This window comes from Apostichopus japonicus, chromosome 23 (assembly GCF_037975245.1).
Source record: "Apostichopus japonicus isolate 1M-3 chromosome 23, ASM3797524v1, whole genome shotgun sequence".
Lineage (NCBI taxonomy): Eukaryota > Metazoa > Echinodermata > Holothuroidea > Aspidochirotida > Stichopodidae > Apostichopus > Apostichopus japonicus.
The window spans coordinates 13,053,313-13,074,941 of record NC_092583.1 but is presented as its reverse complement, the minus strand read 5'-3'; the positions used below and the strand labels follow the sequence as shown (position 1 = coordinate 13,074,941).

At 38.6% G+C, this 21,629-nt stretch overlaps 1 protein-coding gene across 4 annotated transcripts in view; it reads left to right on the top strand.

Moving 5' to 3' along the window:
• The first annotated feature begins 1,172 nt into the window (after positions 1-1,172).
• Positions 1,173-21,629, top strand: part of LOC139964827 (BMP-binding endothelial regulator protein-like) — an 81,228-nt gene continuing 60,771 nt past the window's right edge. The window contains exons 1-2 of one of the 4 annotated variants that reach the window (XM_071966831.1): positions 1,173-1,325; positions 2,124-2,895. The gene's annotated coding sequence lies outside the window, so the exon portion shown is untranslated. Of the gene's footprint in view, positions 1,424-2,123; positions 2,896-14,074; positions 14,588-21,110; positions 21,486-21,629 lie in introns of those variants that run through there. The other 3 variants (XM_071966834.1, XM_071966833.1, XM_071966832.1) reach the window with 3 other exon arrangements.

Sequence of the window (21,629 nt, the reverse complement as noted above, 5' to 3'; positions counted from 1 at the left end):
TTATATTCTTCCCGATCCTTTTTTGTGGCTATACAAACATTTTAAGTGGCAGAAAAAGCCAGGCCACCTTCGAAGTTGTTTTTTTTTTTTTTTTAGTCGTTCGTCCTTAAAACATCAGATTTGGGAAATCTGAAAAGATTGGAAATCCTGATACAGTCATTATATTATCAGGGATTTTAAATTCGTCGTTGTTTTTTTTTGTTGGTTTTCTTATTTTGGCGTTCTGTCTTCTATTATTCTGTTCTGTCAAATTACTTGATATCTGCCAGGCACACAATTGTGGAAACGCGGTGCGATAGCTCGGACCCTTCATTCACGAAGAATTTGCTTAGCAATTAGTTCAGGTTTTTTGTTATAGTATTCTGTTGGAAATTTATTTATTTAAAGTCAATTAGTATTGCTCAACCCTCCACTCCCACCCCTCTCACGAGAGACAAACAGAATGTCATATAGACGTTCATCCCCTTTTTTATTTACTTCCATGGTTTGAGCATTTATTCATTTAAATATTATTGCTTCCAAACATGCTAGAAAGTAAAAAAAATAGTAACAAATGCTCCCCTTTCTTTACAAGATACATTTCATATAGCCACTGCCAAACTTTCAAAACACGATAGGCTATTTGTCACTGTCGATGTGTGTGTGTGTACGGGTGCATGTGTGGCAAAGAGGGGGTAGGGTGGTGTTGGCAATCCTTAAAATCAATGTCTTTACCTTTAATGATGATATCCCATTATAGGATACTTTGGTATTAACTGCCGGACCACATTGTGTTGATAATTTTCTGGAGTTTGACGTTGATTCGAAAACCTGTGACATCCATATATACGCCGCCATATAGCATATGATATCAAAGCGGCCCATAATGAGATAGCCCAGCCGATGGAGAAAATAAAATAAAACTGTGGATTTTTCTTTGGTTAGACGTACACTATAACTTCACTCACTGTGATAACAATTGTTGCTTTAATTTAAAGAAAGAAAGAAAGATAAAAAAAAATATCAAAATGTTAAGACATACGTTACCATGCCTTGAATCTCAACGCGTGGTCATAATGTGTATTCTTTCTTATACAATTGAACATCTGTTAAGTCAATTAACATGACAATGATATGGTTATACACCAACAATACATACATATATGTTGTAGATAGCTGTAGTATAGTCTGAATAGGGCAACACACATTACTGTGTGTGTATATTGGAGGCTGTACGGTATACATGTGAAGAGCTGATCGTCCAGACGCGATAACAGTAAATTGTCAATGTTTTGTATGCAGTGAAAACGGAAGACAATCACATATATAAACCGATGTTTGTACAGGTTAGTGAAGCTATTGTGGCTGGCACGTTACCACCATATGCCGAGTAGGGGTCTAAGGGACTATTTTCATCCGGGACCTGTGAGGGAAAGACCAGGGGGTATTATATCTTCATTGGAGAGAACACTTTTTTTTTTATAGAAGTGAATGTTTATAAGTACACGTATATTTCTCGATTCTGTAATTACACATGGCATTCATAGAAAGGTGCATGCATGTGGCTTTGTAAACTCTGCGCTTGAGCAAATAAGATAACCGCGCGATAGGAACACGGGCAACAGGTTGTGAAAATGAGAATAAGTTATAGGCATATAATGTCTTATATCGTTTGAATAGTGTTGTAAAGATAAGCAGACAGACATGGTTTCTTTCTTTCTTTATGTATTTATACATATTAATATAGAATGATATTGAAAAAGGGCCAAGAGTCAAGGGATGTAGACAGCGAGGGCCGGATATGGGGGTTGGGGCTACCTCAGGATAAACTCATCCCAGATTACGGTATAATATACTTGATACTATGCATGTAGCGTAACCAACCGTTATGTCATTCGAGTGCTAAGCTGATAGGCTATTATAACCCTCATAACATAGGCCTAGTTATCGATGGACAACGACAGACCTATATGATTGGCATTCCTGCAGTGAGCCTATAGTTAGGCTACCCAGAAATCTACTCAATGTGTCGATCCGTGTGTTTTCTTTTACTCCCTCGCACTACCTTAATGCTCCCAGATCCATTCCGTCTTGTTCCAATTATGTGAATGTATTAACACATTTTTGCTTTGTTTGTACAACAGCTGGTGTTACGGGGGAGGAGACTAGGACGTTATTATTCCTCCACGGCCCGCGGATATCATACTATACGATTCCTATACCTGCGGCCTGCCAGTGGGCAACACCATCCGCATCGGCGAAAATTGTGGATCATCCTACTCGTAATTGGATTGTGTGTACATGGCGACTGTGGTCCTTTTACGCCTGTGTGAAAGCACCTCATTATGACGTCACAAAAGGACCGTATTTAAAGACAGATTTGACTAAAAGCACTCCAACGAGCATTGATAAACCAAACTATACCGCAGCAGGTTTTTGAAGAACGCGAAGTGGATTACACTTAAAGGGATAAGTTTTGCGGTTATCGTCTTTCTGAAAAGCAAGAGGAAAGCCTTGAATCGAGACTACTCACATTTATTTGTAACTCAATGATTCATTTTAGTGATTTGACATCCACTTAGTAGGCTACACGGGATTTACTTAGTAATTTACAACAGCTTCCGTTCAAACTTGCCTTCTTTTTTTTTGGTCTCTCCTTTTTTGCCCTCCATTCTGTTACCGGTAATTTCAAAGAATTAACTTATTCATTTTACACCGTTCGTGGATGAAGCCGTAAATCACATCAAATTATGCGATTGTTTTCATGCATGTCGCGCCGATTACACACAATATTGTGACATGACAATGATGTGTGTGTTACTCGAGTCCTGTAGCGATCTAATCTTTGGATTGAATTGATTTTTGCAATATAACATTTTGGAACGCAGTCAACTTTCTCGGAACTGATTACAGAAGGTAAGTTGCTCAGTTTCCAAAAGAGAATTTATTAACGTGTTCGTTCACACGGTCGATATACTTCGACATTTTAAACTGCAATGACGAATCATGCGTAGGCATGATAAATATAGGAGTACTTCTGCGTTGAAAATAGGCCTGCAATGCTATAACAATTTTATATTTAATTTCAAAGTATATAGGTCCAACAGTTTTTACCCCGGGATTTGAGGTCACACATTTACCTACCATGTAGGCCTCCTAAGCCTAACACAGAATTCACTCGTTAACCCACCATTGATGAGATTATAGGAAAGGCTGTACGTATGCGTAATGGGGAAAATGAACGTAGCATATTGTCAGAAACGTAGCGTGATACAGAATTAGCAATAGGGTTACAAACGCAACATCGCTGGCGCCTCTCAAATGCCGTAACCCTGTCTGTTACCGGGAGTAAATTACTTGGAGGTGGGGGGGGGGGGGGTGGTAGGAGCGGATAGGGATTCGTCATGTTATATTTACGGTCTAGGGCCGTATGTCATTCGGTTGGACCCTATCAACCTCGGCGTCCCAATGTCTCATTAGAAAGGGCCTACACTATAGTGGCAACAGGTATCTTTCTTCAATGTCATGTTGTGTCTTGCGTACAATGGGTAAACTAATCTTGACTGGAAATCGTCCGTGACACACGGTATTTTATTTTATCCTACTTCCCTTCTATCAGAAGAAAAACAAAAAGGGCCGCATATTTCGTCACAAATATTAAAAAATATCCTACATTAATGGTATTAAAATTTGAGCTAATTTTTCGTTTGTTAGTCTTTGCAATGTTACTTGCTGCCCTCAGTTTACAAAAGAAACGTTACAAAATTCCTACATGCGTTTATATGCAAGCATGTTCCATAAGCCGATTACCACGGTCGAGCCGTGTGACAAATTGAGTTAAACCGTTTCATTCATTCTCGGATTTCCGTTTGGCTGCCACTATTGTTGACCTGTAAAAAGAGGAATTTAATGTAATGCATCAATGGAGGTTGTGAAACATACAAAAACACATGAAAATTGTTATAATTATTCACATGCTGATGCATCCACTTCTAAAGTAGAAAACTTCATCCATTTTCTTTTTAAATATTTGTTTCTTGTACTAAATATCTTCTAGAGAAGCTTGGGTAAGTGAATTTATTAAGTATAGTCCTATATAAAATACTATATAACTATATGTACTATATAAATACCCATCACTATATTTGGATATAGCTGCCTCTTACCGGTATAGTACCTCTTTAAACCCTACACTATCATGAAAGAGAATCTTTAACATTAACTTTGGTCCACATTCCACTCTGATAGAGGTTAATTCATACTTTTACCTCACATAGCCGAATCAGGACCTTTTTTTTTTATTCTCACTTTTACCTATTAAAGTTTTAACCTAAGGCGACGCGATTTAGAAAGGAAATCACAGAAAAGAAAGATGCGCGGGGTTGATTTTAAGAAAATGCCACAAGGTCAAAGGTCAGTATTTTTGGGATGGAAAAAAAAAGCTTCCGCGAACAATTGACCTTAGCAGGTCAAACGATTAACCTTATACTAAGGCTCTCCGATAAGTAGGTCACCGCCATTATATTCTCAAAATAGGCAATTGGGATGTATTTTGTTGTAAATTTGTACCTCCCAAGTCCGTATTGTTCTTTAAAAAGTCTTTGATGTTTTTAACCGCTATCCCTATTATCCAATTTTCCCTCCCAACGTCACAAGCACCGCCAAGCAAGCATTTTTGGGTCTTGTGTGTGTGACCATTATGAGATTGAGGGCTGAGGCAAGGGTCAGTTTGTTAATACAACCTTCTGTATGCTAGTTATTGCTAAATAAACTGTATATATATATATATATATATATATATATATATATATATATATATATATATATATATATATATATATATATATATATATATATAGATATATATATATAGATATATATATATATATATATATATATATATATAAATATATATATATATATATATACATATACATATACATATACATATACATATAGATATAGATAAAGAATTATATGCAAAATTTGATTACATGTTACTATTTATTGTTCAAGGCTGAAACATTGTTAGCGACGATTTGGGGTAACCCCTTTTATATTTAAGTGAATGGCAAAAAAAAAAACGGTCAGTAATTCTTACACACGCAGTCTTTGTATATAATGGACAGACGTAAAATGGGGAACTTTAAGAATGGACGTACAGCTGTTGCTTCCTCAAGGTAGATATTCACGTTAATTTTTCTTTTTTTTCAGTACAAAACAAGACTTGTTTTACCTTCTTTTTTTTTTGTCTGTATGAATTTAAACCACTTACGCTTTTGACGTGTCGGAGCAATTTGGTTTCTCAAAGGCGACCGGAAATATATATCGGAAATTCGAAAACTTTCAAGCTAAAGAGAAAAACCGTATCGAATAAAATAAGATAATGGTTGAATATATATTTCTGTATCTCATAGATCTGTTATCGTAGGTCTACTGCGCATCATGCGGCCCTATCTTTGAAATTAGAAATATTGGTGATTCGTTTTGATAATATTTCTGTACACCACTTATAGGCAAAAGAAGTTAAGGTGCATATACGAGTAGCTCTCCCTCTTCACCTCCCCCCCCCCCCCTCCACTCAACTTTCCATCGAGATGATTTAAGAGATACCTTTCAGACGAGTTTAAAAAAATAAATTGACAATTATCAAAGGAATTTACCCAGCACCTCCCCTTCCCCTTCCCCTCCCACCCGCACCCCTCCTCCGCATCCTGACCCCCCGCATCATTGTATTGGTAACGTTAGCTTTTGTCGAGATACAGTGTAAATGTAGGTTACATATCTAGGAACCTATGTACTTGGTATACATGGTAACGTGATTCTGTATTACTATATAGCTGCATGTGCTAAATATATTCCGTGGCCATCAATCTTCAACTCAAACCATAATTCCAGCACTCACACACCAAAAAATAAAAAAAAAACATTTCTTGTTTGTCTGTTATCCGTGACCTTTGTAGATGGCACTGAAACTCCAGGTAGAATCAAATACCTCGTTTATTGATAAATTTACCTGCGATGGAATTAGAGTTCATTGTTTTATTCAAAAACAAGAACTGCAAAATATGACCTGATGGCGTCCCATGAGAGGGGGTGGTAGCTTTTTAACCTGTCCGTTCGAATCCACGAAGTGGGAAATCAATGCATGTTACTCTTAGCGTGTTAATCATAAAGCGTTAACGTTCTTTAATATTATCTTACGCCCCGCCGTCGCCCCGCGCGCGGAGGGGGAAAAACAGAATAGAAAAGAGTTTAAATGGTTGTTGTTACTAACACAAAGCGTCGATTCTTCCATTGATTAAAGACCGTGAGCACTTCAAACGCGGCAATCTATTGATTTTGTTGATTGGTTTTTGGTAAATTATTTTTTAAACGGAATATATTGGGTTGGGAATTTCCCAATGTTTGTTTTGAAGATGCAGTTGTAACCCATTTGGTAACAAGTGTCCTCAGTCTGTTTTCTTTCTTTTGGCCTGATATTAAAATCATCGGAAAAGGTGGTGGTGGTGTTGGTGGTGGTGTGGGGTGGGGAGGGGAGGGGGGATACAGTATGCTTGAGCTGTATCGAAAACCATTTGAACATTATTGAACTCAAATACAACTTCCCCAATAATATCTCTGAATAGTTCAAATAGGGCGTACATAACGAATGTTCACAACACCTAGAAAGGGTTTATTGAGGACGGTCTTGGGCAATTTTAAAAACACGCTATATAGTTTGAAGGAAATGCTGTTGAACTTCAACTTCTAATTAAAATCCGACCGAAGTTTAACCTTTGATTAAGCAAACAATAATTAAAGATACAAAATTAAAGATAAATTTTTAGAAGCAAAGCAAAAAAAAAAAGGGTGTTAAACAACATCCTATTGAAAAGAACCTTTAGCTCCGCTCATTATATAGGGAGGGATACCTTTGACTTTATTTCATTTTCTTTTAATCTTTCAAAAATATGTGAAGGTCTTTTTCTGTCACATGTTTGATACTGGTGTGAACTTATCACCTCTTGTTCCTATTAGTGTCTCCTTGGCGACGTCTTGCTGAAGTATTTTTGCGCCTTTTGTCAGTCGCGTGGCGCTTGTTATTCACGTCTGTTACACCGTTCCCACAAAACGTCAACACGTGACGTCACGGTCGGCTTAATTAACACTATCTGCTAAAGTTTATGTATGTTATGTTTCTTTGGGACAAAAAGAAAGAAATAAAAGGCAGAGGCTACACCTAAGTTAACTAGCCAAGACCGCACCCCAGTGAAAAACCAAGCAAGTTCGTTACTATGGTGAAAAGGTAACGTTTTTGCAGTTAATATTGGTAAGGTGTTTCGATCCCTGCACGCGATGCTTAAACCCTTTTTAACTAGAAGGGAGTTACGTTCCCTTTAGAAACGCACGGATTTGTTTAACAACCAGTAAGGGTAAGGGCACCCCCCCCCCCGTTCTACACTGTACTTTTATTTAATTTTTTATTTAATTATGAATATCATATTTCTATCACAGAGAGGTTAGGAGCTGTTCGTACTATCTATATGAGTGTTTTTAAGCATAATATGGGAGGATAGTATAAAGTGTTAGCAGGCTTTACCATATGGAAAAAATGTCCCAAGGGGCTTGCGTTTAATACCTTAATAAATGCAGTTGAAATGGCCGGAATAATTTATCAAATGTAACAAAAGTTTATAAAGTACGGGAAGATATAAGGGTCTTTCGATGGGTCACATCTAACATACCCCTCCCCTGCGCCAAACACTTTCCAGCTTGGATTGACTTGGAAATGAGATTTTATTAAATTATATAACCAGTGAGTGACTGCATTGATGTAGGGCAGTTTGTTGAGCAGGCGATAAGTCTATAGACACACACTAACATGTATATAGGCTGTATGGATAAATGCATAGTTAACGTAGGTCATTGTGATAAATTCAATCAACGTAAACAGTGAACTTGTATAAACCCTCGGAACAAACACATTGCTAACAACGATATACATGGGGATTATAGACACGGCAAGGGGCGGGAAAATCGCACTTTTGAAAGTAGATCAATGCGTAAAAGTGCAGACGACACTCCCTTAGCAACAGGTCATTACAAGTCGTTTTTCCATCTCTTTATTTCGAACTGATTTATGACGTCAGGTTGCGCCCCGAAAAAGCTGATTTAAAAAAATAAAATAAATAACCCCTTTCTCCTGCCAGTTCGGTACGCCACCGTCGATCATCGTAATAAATGCAGGCGCCATATGCAAGAAAAGTCTCGGTAATTTCGTTGTCCCCCCCCCCCACACTTTTTGTTTACAGAAAGTTTGCCACCCCTACTTTTCTATCATCAATAGTTCATGCGAACCTATAACTTTTGACGAACCTTCCACTCGGAAGCATCAAATCTTGAGGATTTTCTTTTTCTTTATAATTTCTGACGGAAGTATTTTCCCGCCGTTATTTCTATTAAGCGGGAAAAGTACATTTATTATATATATGTCTTCCAATCTGTCTGTCTTCTTTACTTTACGATACGTCTCTTAAAGGTTAGTCCACAGATAGATAGTAACGTGCAATAATAGTGATTTCATTATCAATTTCCTCTCGAATGTTCTTGAATTTTCATGTTTCGGGGCTCGCGGGCTAGCACTATATATTAGCCCCTTGCGTCACCTTTTTTTTTTTCTAAAGTTAAGTATGCATGGCTTTATCGCTAAAATGTCAAGTTTGATATTACCTGTACATATCCACCGATTGGATTTCATGATATACCTATACCCCTTTCGAATGTCCGATAGTACAACGTTACCCGAAGTTTACTCTTTAGAAGAAAAAGAAAGAAAAAACACAGACGAAAACGGTCTTTCGGGTTTATTTCTTGGGAAAATTTGGTGCTTGATCTGCGTTGTCATGCTTAATTATGTCCAGTGTGTGTGGTTCATTGACCGGTTGACTGTCGGAGTAGGTTAAGGAGAATCATGAATGGATGGGCTATAGAACGCCGAGGCTATCATCCGTCACACATGCACAAAGGCTGATGGGTAAACTTGTGTGTCGTATAATAAGTTCTGTGATTGCGAAACTTAATGGACTTGGAAGAGTTTCCGTGCAACGTTACGGTGGGGATTATATATGTTACCGTTTTACAAGTATTTAACACCCTTCATGTCATTTCTTTGTGGCCATATTATGTGCGAATTAATTTAACATTTATTTGTGACAAGTCTTAGTGTGATGCCAATCACATGTTCACATATTTCAGATCATGCGCACCGTGAAAAAGATGAGGAGTTTATAAGGAAAGCATGTCGTTTTATTCGATCAATTTTTCATATAAAAGGAAGAATTAAAAAAGGGAGAAACTTAGCATTTTTATAAAGTGGGATATTCTGATAGACACAACACATATTTAACTGTGTCCTTTATAATGATTTGTATCATACATCGACAGAGAGATGGACATACCCACACACACACAACCTCAATCATAACAAAACCTCAATGATACTTAATGCATTTATTCGAATGTAAGCGTGACTTACCATTTCATTTATTGTGATACTGTTTATATAAGGTCAATCCTTTGTAAGATAAGGCATCCACGATAGAGCCTGCATGCATGGTCATGGAAAACGACACGGGTTCACTGTGAGGCTGGTAGAATATCAGACCATGTGCCCCCTTACCGTTGGGACCGTTATTATGACGTCACATCATATCAGTATTAGATATCCTCACGAAAGAATTTTCGCTTCCCATTCTTAAAAAAAAAAAAAAAAAATCTTGTACCTCACACAATATATTTCTTACGTCGCGTAATGATAGGCCCACATTTTTATTTCCTTCTCAAACTAAGGCATTTGTTCAGATCTTTCCACCAAACGAATACTGGTTTTTTGGTTATGAAATCGATTCGATGCCCCAATATTCCATCGCCCACAAACTTAACATAACAAAGTAAACCACGACCATGCGAAGAGAAACAAAAGTTGTCTAGCCAAGTTAATGACCTATCTTGTTTAGTATAGTAAACTTTAGTATATAATATCATCGAAAATTGTTATCAAAATCAACCGAAAAAAAGCTGCTTTAATGTAGTAAAATCGATGAAATATAATGGATTGAGCGTTCGCATGACGTCAAACACTGTTCATGCACGCTGTGCAAACCCGTTACAATGAATGGGTTTTTCATCCTTCTCTTTTACATGCTACAAGTTGTTGTTCTAATTCATGTATTTATAAGTTTCTTATGCGTGGACTTGCATTACGGACTTCCTCTGACGTCATCACACAACACACTATCTAATTTGCATAGATTTAGAACGAAAAAAGTGGATCAATATTTTTTTCGACTCCGTGCACGAGATCTTAACTTCTCCATGACGTCATTATTAATAAAAAAATAAATAAAAAAATAATAAGGTGAAGCTTATAGATAAATCCAATAGTGAACGGAACAATATTTGACAATGCACGAGATATTGTTATCTTTTCACACATTTCTGAGAAAAAACATGACCCCCTGAGGTAAGCAAGATCCTGGGTCTATATCGATTGGTTGCTACTTCTAAACGGCTATATCCATGACAAGTTAGCCTAGATATTTCAGACAAACTTGTTCCCTTCTCACTCCTCCGAGAGGTATCTGTAACTAGACGACCTCCCCCCCCGGCTCCCATCCTCCCCACCCCACAACTTGAAAATGTCAAGTCATAACTCAAACTACTCGCGCTTGCCAATAAGCTGTTATGCTTGTTGTTTTAAAGAATATTCTTAGAACTAATTTGTTTTTCTTTCGCCTCTGTATTGTTCTATAGTCGGAGTTGGGAAAGTGCCATGTTTTTTTTTAAGCAATTCTTTTAAAGACACGTATACCTGGGATGAATCCCGCCGCCATAATCAGTTTGTTTATTTCTTTTAACCCCAAAATAATGATTACAAAGTTACTTAACCATCGACGATTCCGGGGAAAAAATCTCAGGCACACAGCCAAAACGTAAAATGCTCTATGACTTAGCAGTTTCTAATTTCTGACAAGTATTGGCAGCAAAATATGGTAGAATAACAAATCGCATAGAAAATGAAACCAATTGAAGAGTGATGATGGTGGTTGTGGTAGAGGGCACGGTGGTGATGGTGCAACGTTGTGGTGGTGACTGTGTATGTTGATGCAGGGTGGTGGTGCACGGAGGTGGTGGTGCACGGAGGTGGTGGTGGTGGTTGGGACACGGAAAGTGGTGGATCACACTGGTGTGCATGGTGGTGGTGGTTGGGGCACGGGAAGTGGCGGTACGCGGTGGTGGTGCACGCTGGTGGTGGTGATTGGGACACGGGAAGTGGTGGTGCACGCTGGCGGAAGTGTACGGTGATGCCTTCTCATGGCTTTCCATTTGTACCTGTTCTTATTTCACATTCTTATTCTTCTTTGTGTAACAAACTGACAACATGATTTTTTTTCATTTTTTTTTTCTTCAGCTGTTTGAAAGAACATTTATATATAAAAACAAGAATTTTAGTAGGCCGATAAGTCGACATTAGAGGGAGAGGTCATCTCCGGATATTCACTCGAAACTAGTTTTTTTTCACTCTGTTTATTCTCCACCCCTCCCCCCCCCCCCCATTTTTTATATTTTTATTTTTATTTATTTTTAATTTATTTTTTGTTTTTATATATGTTTTTATCCCGATTGGAGTATAACAACTACTGTTACTGACAAACATGGTACTATAAAACATAACAGGTTTTGTATATGGAAAACAAACGCCTTCTGAAAGATATAAACGCAGAGTTTTAGTATCATTAAGCGACAATACAGTAGGCAGCCAGTCTGGTAGAACCGTGACCCCGACCGCGGGACAATCACCCCGGGGTTAACAGGCCACGGGGGCAATGGCCCGAACGCCATGTATATACTCTGAGCTGAACTAAAGTATTTTTACCTGATCGTAAATATCTTGGTATGTTGTGATTGTCTAAGTAACCATCGTTTTATGAAGAGAAGGCGCGACTTCATGTTCCCCCTTTTTCTTCCGTTCTTTCTATATTTCTTTCTTTCTTTCTGGAGTTTGAACCACGGGTAGCCGTGAGCATTGGAGCCGGTAAATCACAACAACTTGGTACATATTATGACGTAAAAAGTACCGTCGAACCATGAGATACTTCGAATGTTGCACGTAGACACTCAAAGAGATCATTATAATGTTTTGTGACCATTTTAGCGGATAACAAGCTCATTTACAGCGCAATGCACCCACCGGCCCCATTCAACTGTTACCACTTTGAAAATTGTGTACGTGCATGGATGATTAGTAAATATACTATAAGCACCCGATCAATACTGACTAAACAGACTACTTTAAAGGTTTCGCCAATGATTTCGTCGACATTTTAAACAGAAAGTGGGATGACACTTTACTGCAAAAACGCTACAAATCTGCAAATTTGAACAATCTTTTACAAGGTATGTACTGACTAGACAAACATGCATGGGGACAGTTGTTTAGACTCCTAACCAGTCATTAGTTGAAACAGCCTTTGAGTAATGAATTCGTCTGTTCGTAAATTTTCCACAGTAGCATCTGCTGACAGGTTTAACACGTGTTACGTTGTTAAAGGATTATATAATAACACGTGCACTTTAGTTTAGACTAAATAACGGTTGTCTCTTATTCACAGTACAAACTGATCAAGCCATGTAGACTGGGTGCATGAACATAGAGAGTGCGTAATGCACTTAAGAACAGCGGTGAACTTTCTCGGTGTCGGTAAAGATAGTAGAACACCGCGATGTTGATCTGTGACATTAAAGGAGCTTTCCTACCATCAAATATGGTTTCCTTATTAAACAGAACGTCAAGGCACTGTCTCTCACTCACTTTTAAAGACACGATAGCCCGACTTTAACGCTGTAACCTCAACCAACCACATCTTTAAAAAGGTTCAAGCGACATTATAAATACTTTGGTAAATTTATTGGGCCGTTTGGGAGGTATTGCACATCAAACTGACAGACTATAAACCGCCTAGTTAATCACATTATGTATGTATACAAAATATGCGAAGTTAACGTGTAATAGTTTTTGGGTCTATACCTGCTTGTGTAAGCAGAACCTAAAGTATACTTGATTATGGTTGCAATGTAGCGTCTCAAATGAAGCACCTTTTCCATGTCCCTGCCTTCCCTGCCCCTTCCCCTGCCCCTGCCTCCGCCCTCCCCAGCCGCCACAGTAAAGGAGCATTAAAAAGAGGTGACACACATGTAGAGATGCCTGTGTTTAACTAACTGTGTTCGTCCACTGTACTATTGGCAAAGTGAACCTGATGAAAAACAAGGCAGTGGTCGTTAAAAATTCAGACATAGTTTTACAAGGGAAAACGTTTAAGACGCTTTTAGTGAAGTTGAAATATGGTTCTGTAATTTAACATCATTTATGTGGCTTGACGTTTATGTGGCAAATCAACGTTCGTGTCGCTTCCAAAAGTTGTAAAAGTGACATCGGTTCTACGGTAGCTCATAAAGGACTTGTGCCTTTGTCTCGGTGCAGACTTTCGGTCTCTCGATATCTATAAGTTTAATCAATTAAAAAAATAGAAAATTCACATTGTTTTGTCACTGGATCACAATTTTCCTTTGAAAAAAATATAAGAAAAGTTATGATTGTTAAAATTGTGTGACGTGATCAGAAAATTCAGGCGTCAGATCATAATTGAGTACTGACCGAAGAATTTTGTTTACCTTTCCATCTGTAAATATGTATCCAAGTTTTTATAAAATATGAAATGTGATTGCTTCGTAACACGATGACATGCACCACATTTATGAATATTCTGTATACTTCACCCATCCTCCTCCCTCATTAAGTAAGTAATATTGGAATTCAACACCTAAGCGAGGTCAAAACAATAGACTGCGAATGAAGCACAACGAAGAGAAGGGTGAGGAGGGGGGGGTGTGGAATGAGTAATTTCACGAAAGCGTCTTTGGAATCGTGCTTTAGGATTCCTTTCACCGTGTATTCATTATATGGCCTTTAGACTCCTCTGTACATTTATGATATACAAACGGCGGATTGCGCCTTCAGCCGTCTTTATATATATATATTGTAATATGTTGACTAGTTCATAAACACTTCACACCGCTGTTGTGGAGATACGTAAAACCGGTGTATAGAGTCTTTATACTTGAAGAGCGCCTTCTGTTTTCAAGTTCAAGGGGGTGCATGGCTGTAAGTGGGCGTTTATGTGCTATATTGGGTGTCAATTGTATTCTCGAAGTGTTTGTTGACTTTTCGTCAAAAAGGGAACTATTTAAGCGCTCTGACAGACACGCGAACGGCTCAGTTGGTGGTATACCATCTTCGGATATTGAAAAGAAAGTTGGGGAAGAAAGAAACTAGAGTTGTTTTTTTTTTTTTTGCATTTTGGAAATTTTCGACAAGGAGTTACAAAGGAAAAGTTACAACTTTGAAGTGTGTTTCAATTGACTTTAAGTTTAGTTTTATGATATTCTTACTTCGGAGAAGGCTTTCTATGTTTTCCTGGTGTGCGGAAATCTCTGTTAGAAGCAGTGACTTTTAATTTGGGTTTTTATTCAAGAATTTATCGAAGAAAACGTCGCCACTGACAGTGAGGTAACGTTAATATGATTTTCTTTTGTACACATTATGTACGCACTGTCCAATTTTTAATTTTTTTTTTCAGTTTTAATATAAGTCTTCAAATTTATAAATTTATATAAAATTATTTAAAAACGCAACGAATTTAATTTTACCTCACGTTGAAAGTCTTTGTCGGGTACAGTTAGAATATTTAACGTACAAAACCAAAACGGGTATTTTCATTATTGTTCCAAATTGGCAATGGAGGGCTTGTTGAATTTTCAACTTGATTTACCTCTAAAAGCGATCTGTTAAGTTTCTCTTTACATGGGTACAACGAATGATATACGCGGTGTTTTGTACGTGCGTGACCGTAGAGGCAGGTAAAGTCTTTATACGTTGCGATCCAGAATGTAAAGCGCCACCACTTATAGCTTAGCCCAACCATGTGACGGGAACTTTCTCTCTTTCATTGTATACATAGGTTAACGCAGCGAATGTCTCGTGATGTATTTTCTTTGTTATGTTCCACTTGTAAATATCTGGATTACCAATAAAGAAGTTATTTAGTTAGTTTGGTTTCCGAGAATTGGACATTTTGAAAGATTTTGAAAGAAGTGAAATATCAGTTGTCTGTACGCTATATTACTCTTTGACATATTGACAACAACGACACCATAACGAAAATTAGGTTAGACAGGGATGAGCGAGGGGTAGGGGATTGAGAGGGGTAGGGGATTGAGAGGGGTAGGAGATTGAGAGGGGTAGGGGATTGAGAGGGGTAGGGGATTGAGAGGGGTGGGGGATTGCGAGGGACAAGGGATTGAGAGGGGTAGGGGATTGAGAGGGGTAGGGGATTGAGAGGGGTAGGGGATGAGAGGTACAAGGGGTTGGGAGGGTAGGGGATTGAGAGGGGTAGGGGATTAAGAGGCGAGGGGATTGAGAGGGGCAGGGGATTGAGAGGGGCAGGGGAAGGGGGTGAGGGACGGATCACAACTACTCCAAAATCGTGTCTTATTTAATCTGTGTCTTTTCAGGTCAGTTGGGCACAATGAAAATTCGCCATTTTAAACACCCATTAAAATAGACGACTTCTAATTCATTTCATATATTTCTCTTTGTTTCACATCACACTATATATACGCATATCGATTAAGATAAAAAAGTACAACGTATTTGTTAAAGCACGTGTACTAGGAGGCATGAATTAAGCAAAGTAGAGCGCTCCCATGCAAAAATAATAATAATAATAATAATAATTAATAAATCAATATATCAATAAAATTAATGTGATAAAATGTATAAACCTCTGTATAAACAAGTACCATGGAAACAATTCAAAGAACATACAGAATTAAACTGCAATTTGTGATAAATTTAATAGTTAGAACTAGTATGAATATATCGGAGGAAATATCTTTCAAAATTGTCATTTTATTGTGTCAAATGACAGTATTTTTTGCTGCTAGAAAGAGGGGTAGATGATATAGGCAATTCTTAGAGGTAATTCCAAACATTTATAACATGATTTTTTCGATCAGGATCAGAAATTACGAAGGAATGGTAGAATGATGTAATTAATTAACGATTACAACACTTCTAGTAATTATTGAATGGTTCTCACTGACGACTCACCCCCCCCCCACCCTCACACCATCCCCTAAGCCCGACATGACCCCTCATTCAGATCTCGAGCCATATCGATACCCGGGGACAAGTTTGTTACCTGGACCCATTCTGCAACCTTAATGATTCATTAACTATATCATGAAATGAGAACACACCCCTATACAAATGACCTCGTACCCGAGACTGATACCCCTTCCCACCCCCTCCCGTCAGGACTGCTGCCCACCAACTCCAATGTGAACTTTTAATATTCTCGTATTATAAGGGTTGTTAACGTAGTATACGCATAAGCTTGCAATGCCCGTCTGATACGGAGCACGCCAGGCATTGTGAAGTGCATGCATGGCGTCATGGTGTATATAGGTCACCAGGGCTGCCATCTTTAGCTGAACTTTTCAATTTGTACTTTGCAGTGGGTTACATCCAACAGGTGAATAAAACAAACAGAAACTACCATACCTGGTAAATATTAGAAAATAATAGAAAATAAATAGAACCGTTAATGGAACAATACCTTTTTTTTGTCTGTGCGAACAAAAAAAAGTACACGTTTCGGTGGTATAGGCTATACATGTTTTGTTTAACCTATACCTGGATTCCAGAAATTTTACAAGGGGGGTAAACAATAGCAAACTAGGATGTAGGCTCGTTTATAAAATATAATTAGCCTATCTATATACATATAATATGCAAGGAATTGCACGTGCTGTGCCGGTTTACTATGCAAACGTGTACACCATATTGTATTGTACGTGTTGATAGAATAATTTACAAACAAATTACAAATTTTTCGTAGTGATCACACAGTTCGTGACCAGCGGTGAAATGATGAAACATGTCCAAAGTGATTCCTTATTTTGATGGGCTTGGGGGGGAATTTTGTATTATATTTGCAGTACCTTAATGATATGACTTTATACGCGGCTACCAGTCAGGTGTGCCATGCCACAAACCCCCACGTATGAATATTTGAAAAATAATAGGAAAAAAATAAGAAACTTCACTAAAGAATGAGAATTCCAAAACATATATCCTAATCAGCTGAAATCGGTTCAAAGAGGGGGGGGGGACACCCCCTTCCCTTAGACCCATTGCACAAAACGACATTCCCTGCACGGGTGACAAAGTAAGGATCCGCCCCTGGTGGCAACTATTCTAGTTATGCCACTGCTTTTTTTTTTAAAAAAAGGCTAGCCTTGAACTAAATATCTGATCCTTCCTGCCCTCTCAAGGGGGGGGGGGGCATGGTACCACCTCCGTAAAGTTTCACTGGGCCCCCACCGAAAGTAGCCGGGAGAGAGGGGGGAAATTGGAATCCGGTGCACGTCACTACCCCACTCTCCCCTCCCATACCCTAAACTAACTCGTAAACTTTTTTGTGGATCTAAATGTCAAGGTTCCAGATAAACTCAATCTGAACAAGTGCATAGTTGATCACAATTTGGGGCCACAATACACTTTACATCGTTCAAGCATAACACACGAACATCTATTTGGGCCTATACGTATATACACACGCTGTTTGTCAGCGTAGGCTACGGCCTCACTTAACCATATCGTTAGGCTATATACCGCATTGATTAAACGTGTTGTAAACACCACCATGCTCGTTCTTTTCAACTTTTGAACTGACTGGAATACAACTTGTGAATGAATCAAAGCAAACTTTACCGACATTCCCTATAATTATAAAGTAAAATATCGAACGTAAATTTCTAGAACGGAGAAAAAGTCAAATAAAATAATAAATAGCAAAACTATAGAAAAATTAGAGAACTTGAATAGTACATTGATCCATTTTATACCATCCGTTATGATCGTCGCCTTCTCTATACATACTGTCGCCATAGTAGGCTACAGCGTCAATGCGTTCATATCATCGATTTCTTAGCCAAAACTTGACTTTGTGACGTCAGATGCTGACGTCACCCTGGCATGTTTATATCGAGAGATGCAAAAGTACAATTTAAGTAACTATTTATTAATGAACCATGTATTACGTTGTACAAACAATCGTTATATGTTTTGTATCATAACATGCAGTAACCATGTAAACATTACATCAACTATTTCAACCATTTCTTTGTTTTTCATTCTCTAAGTTCTTTTGTTCTAAAGAGCGATTATAGGACTAATTATAGATGCTTCAATTAGAAAAAAATAAGCTAGAAAAGACAAAAACAGATAATGAATGAAAAAATAGCGTACTTTTCTTTTATGTGTATTTTTAAACATTATTCAATAAGTCGGAATAGATGAAGAAACCAATTGACGTAAGCTAAAAGTCTCACAACTTTCTGATAGCTATTGAAGGCCCTTTCACTTTGTAAAATTTAATGGATTGACCGACGGATCATGACGGAAGGGAGGGGAGGGCTATTCCATTACGTCATTACATCCATTGTTAAAAACATTAGCTTTAGTATAATCATAAAACTGATCTCATTGTTGACGTGGAAGCTGCTCAGGTGCAATAGCAAACATTATGTAGGGCTATGAAGTTGGTCGGATTCACATTAAATATATTTCAGTACAACCCTCCATCCACCACCACCCCCCCCCCCCATTCCTATCGATCACAACCCTACTCAAACTTCCCCATCTCAACAAAATGATAGCCTACAGAACCTGTTTTCTCAGCGATATATGAGTGAGAAATGGTGTTGTCATTATAAAATGTCCAAGGATGATGTGTGACCCTCCTTTACTCCCCTCGTGCTCCCCTCCTGCACCTACCTCGCCATCCAACCCCCCCCCGCTTCCCCTCCCTGCCCCGAATATTCCGAGCTACGTAGCCTCGATCCCTTCTGTAAGATGATGGCGTGTAAACGTAAACACTAAAGGCCAGTATGAATCGGGACTGCAGACAACGAGGCCATGCAGTGGATCCCAGACCGATTCCCGATTTGAGTGCGAGACAAGACCAAAATCAGGACGGATCGAGTTCAAGATGGGGCTGTACCGTTTTGAACAGTTGCCATCAACTGTATTCAGAATGTACCAACGCCCCCTTCCCACACCCCCACACCTCTGACAAATTGTCACAACCGCGGAATGGTGCGTTCTCAATATTCACCAGCGACAAGACTGTTTGCCAGCCAACGATTGAGTCCCAAATCGAAGTACCCAGAAAATATGTGCTGCAACCCTGGTTTGAGTTGAATACCTGAAACTCCATATACTGAGCCCATTTCTACAAAGGGTTATTATGTAGTCAGCATGGTTCCTCACAGGTGCAAACAAGGTGTGTCCAGCATGGCTCTGTCAGCTGTTGGTTTCGACAAGGCATGCGGGGACCATTTCAGCCGATTTTTGTGCTTTTAGCAAATTAGACATACACTCACGAAATCATATCGCGTCATTCTGAAACTTTCCCCGGGGAAGGAAATACATTGAGGCGTTCTAGAATTATCCGTAAACGAAGTTCTGGTCAGACCTTAATAGTTTTGGTACTTTTTCTCAGGTGCTTGGTTCACCTTGTCTTGAGGTCAAAATCAAACTCGTATTTTTAATATTCCAAAAAAAAAATAAAAAAAAATTGTTCGCGTTTTATGTGAGAATGGTTTATAGGTAAGACAGGTGTGAGAAACGCTACCGAGTTACGCCGGGTTATCCCGCTGAGATTCTCGCCTTCGTGTAAAACAGTTAGAGAGAAGTGACTTTGTTATAACAGCTCTTTTACCCCACTGGCTATTAACCAAAGGTATCCGACGACTTGAATATGGAATATAATTATTATGTGTCTTACGAGAAGAATTCTTTACACATGTTACGAAAAGTCTTGTGGGAACCATATTGCTATAATATACGAATTTGACAATTCACAGCTGTCAATCCTCTACGAGGAAGTTTATAGGCCTTGTCCGTGTATAAATATATATTGTAACAATAATTTCGCATCCCAGTGTATAACATATACATAAGCCCAGTGGCGGAGCTAGGGGTATTGGTCAGGGGGCGAGAATGGTCTGTAGGGGCGCTTTCGATGCTATCTAAGCGGAGCGCCACCACAGGTTGCCGCGGAGTGTTCACATTTTTTGAGTAAAGATCGCCGGGAATGACCCTTTAGTATAGAGACCACCGTTAGAGCATTTTGTCAGAAAATTACACCAACATAATGATGAGTGCGCAATAAAAAAAATCAATAATCGCGAATAAGTAAAACGTGGTAAAAGCTGAAAAGGGCGCCAGCAGTCCATTTGAGCCCGTCGGGGGGGGGGGGGGATCCGCCCCTGACTGTATGGACGCTCCGCCACTACATAGGCCTACAAGTAAAGACTCATAATGGCATGTGATACAATTATAAGAAACATTTTATGAGTGTTCTCTCATAGGTTCTTTCGTTGGTACAAGAAAATAAAACCCTTTTACGTCTTTAAAACCGTAGACGATCGGCTATGTTTATAATGTTAAACTAAATGAAGCTGCCAGAACACTTATCCATACCGACTCTACAGGGAGTTATGTTGGGTCCCTGCTCCAACCAGGGAGGTTTGTCCATGTTCCAACGGTATGTTACGAACCAACTGTTTGCATACCTTGTAGAAGAGGTTACGATAAGTCATTGTCGAACAATAGCATACTGTGTTTTGCTCATTGCTCCCCTTGCCCCCCCCCCCCCCCACCAAAATAAAAACCTGACTTCGATTCAACTTGCCCAATTAGTTCCATTTAGAAACATTTCCTCTGTGGTTTGTGTTAACTTTTCTTAATAAACGAGTAAAGCTAATAGGGATTTCTTCTTTAAACATATGAATATAAATATTTATGTACGTACGTACGTAAAAGTGATTCTAACAATATGCAGTTTGCATTTTGTACAATGGCGTTTTCATTCGCCGGGCAATGCAATTTGCTAAGTGTAAGGAGCGACCGGTGTTCAACCTCTTACAAAATTGTACATCCGCGTGCGGTTGACGGATGTCACCGGGTTTGCTTGGCTGAATAATAAATTCATTTTCCATACATTTTCGAGGAACCATTTCCTTCTGTTAGTCGAAGCTAATTAGATGTCTTTTCATTCAATTCGTTGGCCGAAAAAGTGCATTCCTGGTTTAGCGGCTGCTGCAAAATTTGGAACATGTTGTGCCCTCAGCTTTGACTAAAAACCAATTTAAAGGGGAAAAAAACCATAGGTCTATATAACAACATGGTACAAGTTCCGCTATGTCGACTATGCACGCTTGATTACTTGAAGGATGTTTACCGCCGTATAATAGAGAACTTAATATTATTTCGCCCATAAAATTGATTTCATTGTTTGTTTTTGCGTGGATCAACTGTTCTGATATTCTAATTAAAGGTAAGTGATGGTCGAATTTTTCTTGTTTATATTTATTTTGTTTTGTTTTAGCTACCGTTTGTGGTTTTTATCGTTACGTTTTGTTTTAACATTACTATATATTGTTCAGAGGTGACGATTCTGAGAGGCAATGAGTGGTGTACA